This window comes from Lonchura striata, chromosome W, assembly GCF_050655825.1.
Source record: "Lonchura striata isolate lonStrDom1 chromosome W, ASM5065582v1, whole genome shotgun sequence".
NCBI classification, from domain to species: domain Eukaryota; kingdom Metazoa; phylum Chordata; class Aves; order Passeriformes; family Estrildidae; genus Lonchura; species Lonchura striata.
The window spans coordinates 16910532-16918680 of NC_140743.1; the positions used below are offsets into that span (position 1 = coordinate 16910532).

The 8149-nt window shown below is 42.7% G+C and overlaps 1 pseudogene; it reads left to right on the forward strand.

Annotated features, from left to right (window-relative positions):
* Positions 1-5169: 5169 nt before the first annotated feature.
* Positions 5170-6262, forward strand: LOC146763123 (syncytin-A-like; annotated as a pseudogene).
* Positions 6263-8149: the final 1887 nt, after the last annotated feature.

Below are 8149 nucleotides of genomic sequence, written 5' to 3' on the forward strand. Positions count from 1 at the left end.
GCCTCCGGTGGTCTCGCTGCAGATGCTGACCGAGGAATGAACCTCTTCTCGATCAGCCTTTCTTCAGGCTCCCCCGAGCCGCTGCCAAAACCGCTCTCTGTGTTCTCGGGTAAGTCTGCCCGCCAAAAAGCTCTGCAGCCCGGCTGCCCGTGCAGCGCGGCTGCTCCCGGGCGGGAAGATGGCGAGAACAAAGAGGTCCCGGAGCCTCAATCTTTTTCGCTCGGCGCTCAGCTCCTCATAGCATCCGGCAGAGCTTTTACGGCCGTAGATGTTCCTCTTCCCTCCTTCTTCTTCTGTGAGGCGGGCGCCCCCACAAATTTGCCCGTTTTTTTTACAAGACGAAGGAGGGAACCATCCTCTGCTACCATATGTTGTGGCGCGGCATGCGCTCCTCGCCGCTGCACTCCGAGCCGTGCCAGGCTGGGCGGTGAGGGAAGAGAACGGGCGGCCGCTTTCCCCCGCAAGCTCTGCAGTTTCAGTTCGTGGCGCGCGGGGACAGACGAAGGCGACACGGGACTTGGGGGGGGGAACGAGATGGTTTTATTCCATGAGCCCCAAGACCCCGGCGGGCGGGGGGGCAAAGGTTTTATACAGAACTCAGGAGGACGGGTGTAGGAACAGTAACCAATGAGGGAATAGCAGGGGAGGAGTTTAGGGCAGAACTAACATCTGGAAGCTGAGGAGGGGGCTAGAATGAATGACAGGGAAGGTTCTAGGGAAAGGGGCAGGGAAAGGGAGGATTGGGGGGGGGGAAACAGATATTAAACAAATATCAAATGAAAGAAAAACACACCACCGCAAACGGCTCCTGATGGTATTCTGTCTCCAGGAGGTAGAGCCCCTGACACCCTTAGTCTTCTGCTTCTCCTTTTTTCAGTCTCATAGACCCTCAGGTCCTTTTCTTTTGGGGGCAATTTTTCCATATATGACCATTCTCTTTACAGTAAAATCAAACTGGCCCTAGGTTCCCTTGTTTCCCAAATTCTTTTTGTGTTTAGTGCCAAGGAGCTGCATCCCCCCTCCGTTTATCTTCTCGCATTTGGGGTCCCCTTCCCTTACATGAGTTGTTCTTTATGTGTTGATTTCATTCCCTAATGGCAGCTACCATTACTCTGACCTTCACCTTGGCCTTCTCTTAATCTGTCTTCACATATACTTTCTGTGCCTCTCTTAAAAGATCTTCTAATCTCCTTTCTTACCAACCATCTAACTTTTCTAACTTTCTCCATATATCTATCCAAGTGTGAGTGATGCAATTTATCTTTAGCAAGATCTGTCTGGCCACTGTATCAGGGTCAACCTCTGAATATTGCCTCATATTTTTCCTTAATCTTTCTAGCCACTCTGTTGGAGTTTCTTCCCACTTTTGCTGATCATCAAAAGCCTTACGAGCATTCTGATTTCGTGGGGCTGCTTCCTTGATACCTCTTATAATTAATGTTCTATACTCCTCCACATCTTGCCTTCCCCCAGTGCTTTTGTGGTCCCAATTGGGGTGCACTGTGGGCATTTTCAGGTCCCCAGGAGGTCCCTGCATATGTTCTTGTAGCCAGATTTCTGAGAGAGATGACATGATTTATATTTAGAGTGAAGGTTGAGCTACCCCCCAGTCTAGGCCTCATATGTGGGCCTCTGTGAGGCCTTGAAAGTCTTTGACACAGTAAGAAATTAGTTGTGGCACAGTTAGAAATTATGTTAAGTTGTGACCACAAAGTAATGAGCTTTCTGAGTGTGAATTGGTATAGGGCTGCAGTGTGAAACTTTAGCCACCTTAAGACAAAGACAAACAATGTTTGATGGTCAATGATAGTGTGCTCACAATTTGTGAACTATATTGAAGTGTATATAAACTGCCATCTTATAAACAATAAACAGAGAACGTAGCAGTAACCATATTGGCTTGATCTGCATTTGTCCTGTCCAGCATTCCTTATTTTATGAGAAGTCCCTTGCTTCTCCTGGCGCCCGGAACAGGGACTTGGAAGACTCCAATGAGTTCCTGAATCACCCTCGTGGCGATGGGGAACTCTCTCCAAATCCCGTGAAGGGAAGACGCGCGACGGGTGAGTCAGATCCCAAATCACTTCTATAAGTGACGGGGATCACAATCCCAAATCGCTGTTATAGTGATGGGGATCAGGGTGCCGGAGCATCGAAGACTCCAGACTCCAAACCACGCTGGCTGCGACGGGAGACTGTTTTCCAAATCGCTTGCTTGCGACGGGAAATGCAGGAGCACAACACGGAAGACTCCGCAGTTCATGCATTGCCCACGCGGCGGACATGGACATTTCGGAGCAGGGGGGCTGGGGCGAGTGTCGCTGCTGGCTCGAGGAAAGCTAGGAGTGCCTCGCACTGGTTGGAAGGTAAGCTGCATGCAAAGACGGTGAAAGTAAACATGGAGAATGACTTGGAAGCAGCTTTGTGGCTCCTGTTGCATATCCTCTCCAAGAGAGGGGAAAAAATAAAAGAGTCCGATTTAGAGCAATTGACTCTGTGGGCAAGAGATAAAGGAAAGTTACAGAAGCCCTCACTCATCCCTAGTGAGACAGAGTGGCAAGAACTAAGGCAGCGGGCTGTGGCGGTGAGCACCGGCCGGCCGCCCAGGCAGAATGAGGTGGCGGCGAGCCCGGAACCAGGCGGTACGGGGCCGGGCAGCCTGGGGCTGGGCGGCGGCGAGCCTGTAGCGGGCCCGAGACTGTGCTGGTGTTGGCCGAGAGAAGGAAGGCTCCTTGTTGCCAAGCAACAATGCAAGGGGAGAGAGGAGGCCTGGCCGCGCTGGAGCCGGGGCAGGTGGGGCGTGGCCATGGTGGGGGCGTTTCTTCTCACATCCCTATGGTGATGCAGCAAAGATGAGGCGTGGTCTGGGCAGAGACGATCTGCAAGACACCACCCAGTTCTGGTTGCCATGGCAGTGACAACACCAAGGGCGGCAGTGCCACTGGTGGCGGGATTGCAACATTACAGCAAAAATTTCAACAGTATTTTTCCAATTTCTTACAAGAGAAAGAAAACATAACAAAAGTACAGCAGTACCGAGTCATTGTCCAAGATGAAAAGAAGGGGGGAACACTATGCAAATCAATGTTATTTCAAATACTATATGGATGGAAATCACTGTATAAAGATAAAAGTATTAGTAATGATTTAACTATCAAAAATGTCTTTGCAAAACAGAACATTTGAGAAATGTCAGTCAGATGGATTGCTGGTATTGAGTTTGTAATATTTGGTTTTGGTTTTTATAGATAATAACATAAATAATGATTATTGTTAAGTTTTTATAGATAAAAAAATAAATAATGATTGTTAAGTTTTTATAGGTAATGTTGAGATAAATAGTGATTGCTGATAATGTTATATGAATGCTTTAAAAAGATTGTCTTAAACTATTTCAAACATTTCTTGTTGATAAGTTGATCATATAATGTGAGTTCTTTGATTTTTGTGATAAGAATTATTATTAAGGTATTAAGGTATTGTTATAGTATTTACAGTCAGTTTTCATGTGTTTTACTATCTCTTTGTGTGATTGTTTATAACATGTGTCTCTTCAGGTTCTTGTTTTTTATTTTTTTAACTACTCATATGTTTTGTTTATCCAATCTTTTATGCAGCTGCACTTCCTTCACACTTTCATTGTCCAGATTTTGGTTTAAAATTTCAGATTTCAAATTTTCAGATTTATGAAGAAAAGGTTTGTTGTGTCTGAAGAATCTCTGTCTTGAGGGAAATTTTGGAAAGATTAAATTATTTGATGATTTGATAAGTATTTAATCAAAAGGTTTCTTACTCATAACTGTTATTTCTAAGACTTTTGTTTTATAATATGTTAAGTGATATCCTCCAATTAGAGTTCAGGCTATGGCCAAGCTTTAGCTCTACCTGGATGGAGTGACTGACCCAGATATTTTCTGCATCAAAAAGTATTCAAGTCCTTTTGGCTTGGCAATTTGACCCTATAGGACAGCTGAGCCTGAAAGAGAGTTTTGGAGGAGCATGGATCCGGACATGTTTTCTCCCAATCTCTGTTGTTTTGAGCTTCGTCAGTTGTTGCAGACTCTGGGACAACAGTTCAGTGTTGTAGTGTTTGATAATTGTGTGATTTTATATGTGATATTGTGTATTGTCTAGTTGATTTTTATTTGTTGTTAGTTTCTTTACTACATGCATTGTTTTGTTTTTGATGTTTTCTCATGTTTATAACAAACATGTTGATATCTCCATTTCTTCATGCAATTTTAGAGAACAGAATTGAAAGAGAACCCTCCAGTCCCTGTGGGGATGTTGGGTTTGTTTGTGTTTTAACAGATGCAGAGTCTAGATGGATTTCAATGAAGAATGTGGAACTTTATCGACTGCAAGAAAGCACTGATCTCTCCACAAGTGAAGCAGAAGATGCACAGAAGATGTGGACTATGCAAAGATTTGTGTTTCGCCCACAAAAGATCATGGACTTTGGGTTTTTTCATAGATGTGGGAATTAGTGATGTTATAAAATTTAGTTACTGGGTTTTGGATGATTTTAGTAGGGCTTGTAATTCTTCTGTTCATCTTGCCATGCCTTTTTCAATGGCAAAAAAAAAAAGAGGAAAGACCACAAACCATTCCAGGACTTTATTTTATCACGAGGACATGCGAATGGGTAAATGGCAAGGGCCAAGTCCTTTGTTGTTTAATGGTAAAGGTTATAAGTGTGTTTCAACAGGTACTGGTCCAGTTTGGGTGCCGAACAGATTTACATGTGCATCTCCACAAGCAGAGATACCAGCCAACAGTGATAACAACGTTGACAACAACAATTTACCTGGAACATCCCATAACAAATTTAGCTCTGATGAAAATTACCTTTGTAGAGTATAGGAAAATAAGTTAGATGATCATAAGCATAACATTAAGTTTATCATAAGTTATAGTTTGTATTTATAATTAAGTTTGTTCCTTTCATGATAAACAGGGCAATCAAGAACATGAGAAATATGTGGTGGGTCAGAGTGCTTTTGCTAAGCAGTGTTTTAGTAACTAAGGTATTTGGAATGCTTGACATTGACAAGAGACAAAACATGTGGATCACTTGGGCCAAACAAACTGGGCAAGATTCATTCTGCCTGTCTAAACACACCATCCAATCATTTTCGTACTTGTTTAATTGGAGTTCCACTGGGTTCCATGGCAGAGTTCAAAGCTTGGACTCTAGCCAGAATAAATCCAAAAAGTGTTCTGGGAGGAGAAGCTATTGCAGTCGTGCAAAATCTTAAAATTGCTGATATCAAACCTCAAGAATTCAATCTTTTGGGTTCTGTCCCAGGAAATTACTGTTTGATATTTGGACCTCATGCTACAAAACCAACCCAAAAAGAAAGACAGCCAACAGATGACAACACTTGGTTGTCTCCCAGATCTCCATTGTATTATAATTATTCAGAATATTGTAACAATTGGACACAATCCGTGATACCATCAAAAATTCCCGCAAGAAAACTGCCACCAGGAATTTTCCTCATTTGTGGGGACCGAGCCTGGTCTGCAGTGCCTCAAAAAAGCCATGGGAGGCCCATGTTATGTTGGTAAATTAACACTGTTTGCTCCCACCATCCATCAGGTTCTTGGATTGCCCCAGAAGCCTCAACAAGCTAAACGGACTGCTCTCCAATTAGACCCCAATTGTAAAGATCAAGTATCATTATGGGGGTGCACATCTGTAATACTAGCCTCAATTTTCTCCCCAGGAGTTGCTTCAGCGTAAGCTCTCACACAATTGAAAACCCTGGCCTGCTGGACAGGAAAGCAAATTAAGATTACATCTAAAATGTTAAGTGAGCTTGCCACAGATGTAAATAGCATCCGTCATGCAGTTCTTCAAAACAGAACTGCCATTGACTTCCTTCTTTTAGCACGAGGACATGGGTGTGAAGAATTTGAAGGCATGTGTGGCATGAATTTATCTGACCACTCTCTATCAATTCACAAATAGGTAACACAGCTGAAGGACAACATGAAGAAACTTGTCATTGTAGACACTCCGTTTGCTAACTGGCTCAATTCTTTAGGTTTTGCTGGTTGGGTCAAAGATTTAGTTCATTTTGGTATTGTACTTTTTCTTATTATTATAATTATTCTAGTCTTTATACCTTGTTTATTACATTGTATAAATAAAATTACTAACTGCGCCTTTAAGTCAATCTGGGTAGCTCAAAAAGAAAAAGAGGGAATTGTAGCCAGATTTCTGAGAGAGAGAGGACACGATTTATATTTAGAGTAAAGGTTGAGCTACCCCCCAGTCTAGGCCTCATATGTGGGCCTCTGTGAGGCCTTGAAAGTCTTTGACACAGTAAGAAATTAGTTGTGGCACAGTTAGAAATTATGTTAAGTTGTGACCACAAAGTAATGAGCTTTCTGAGTGTGAATTGGTATAGGGCTGCAGTGTGAAACTTTAGCCACCTTAAGACAAAGACAAACAATGTTTGATGGTCAATGATAGTGTGCTCACAATTTGTGAACTATATTGAAGTGTATATAAACTGCCATCTTATAAACAATAAACAGAGAACGTAGCATTAACCATATTGGCTTGATCTGCATTTGTCCTGTCCAGCATTCCTTATTTTATGAGAAGTCCCTTGCTTCTTGTTCTCTTTCCCATATGCATATTCCAGCCACCCAGATCATGTGTCTTTTTTCCAGTGTAAATAACATGGTCATTATTGATTGCATCTTTTCTCATGTATAAATATTGGGCCTCAGAAACTGGTTTAACTGTTCCACTAATCCAGTGGGGTCCTCTAGTAATCTTTTTCATTTTGTAATTGGCTTAATTGGCCATTCTTAAGAACTTGTGAATGAGAGACATTTGGGGTGCAAGCCACCTCAAACAGAGCTACTGCCAGAAATCTGAGCCAAAGTCAGGACTTGTCTAAGCGCTCATCTCTGTTTGTAGCACGATTTGAGCAATGAGCAGTCCCCTCTAGATCCAGATGAGGTCTAGCATACACAATCCATGTGGTGAAAGTTTGTATGGAGGGTGTCATCACTGTACACCAACTCATTGGCATTGATGCCAATGAAAGAAAGAGAACAATCAGTGTTTCAGCTGGCTACTTGACTCGGGCAATATCATAGTTTTTCCTCACTACTGATCTGCACCTCATCTCTGTACCAACTGTCTGAGACTGCAGACAGACTTGAAAGACTCAAGCAAGTTAGAGAGGAAATGACCCATGCACTGCCAGTACAGACCAGAGTCTCTGCTATTGGGGGCAAATGCTCCCCTGCTCGATAAAGAAGGTACACACCATGAGGTAACCAGTGGTTTTACTTGCATGGCCATGGAGAGGACATGAGGAAGTGAGATAGAAAACCCACCTCTGCCCTAGCAGCACTGTTGCCCTGATTTTTAAAAAAGTTAAGTTTTCTTTTAAAGTTCTTTTAAAAGTTTTAAAGTTCTCATAAAACTTCTTTAACCTTCTGATAATGTTTAAATATTTCTACTAGAGTTTAAACACACTATTAATGTAATAATAATTGTTTTACATTCTTCTTTATAAGAAAAGAAAATTAATAAACTGTTAGTGTGATATTCTGGTTTGAAAGTGAAACCAGTGAAAGACTCCAAGTCAGAAATACAATTCATTGGGAAAAGGGAAAAGAAACAAAATACATGCAATAATACAAAAGGAAGACCACCGAAAAAGTCAGAATACAACCTGACACCCCTTTGGCCAGTGTGTTGGTAGCAGTCCAAATTGGAGTGGCTGCAGTCTTCTTGGAATGGCAGACGTGGTTTCTGCTTGTGCAGTGGTCCTGTAGAAAAGGTGTAGTCGGTCCAGTGGAAACCCCAGCTATGTCCTCTTGGAAACCTGTGAGAAGGCTGCTTCTCTGTCTAGAAATCCCAGGATATATCTAGGTGGGAATGCTTAGCTCTTCCCCCTTGGGCAGAACATCTCACAACGGGCTGATGTCATTCTGAGTCACGAGGTGTGTCTTTGATCACCTGTTAAACAGAACTGGCTCCTGGAGAGTGTTATCTCTGAGTCATGTGGCAAGACATTGATGGGCCCATTAACAAGAGATAAGGAAAACTGCCCAGAGGGCAACTGCTACACAGATGGTACTAGAAAACATCTTGGTGCTTCAATCTCGGACATTTGAC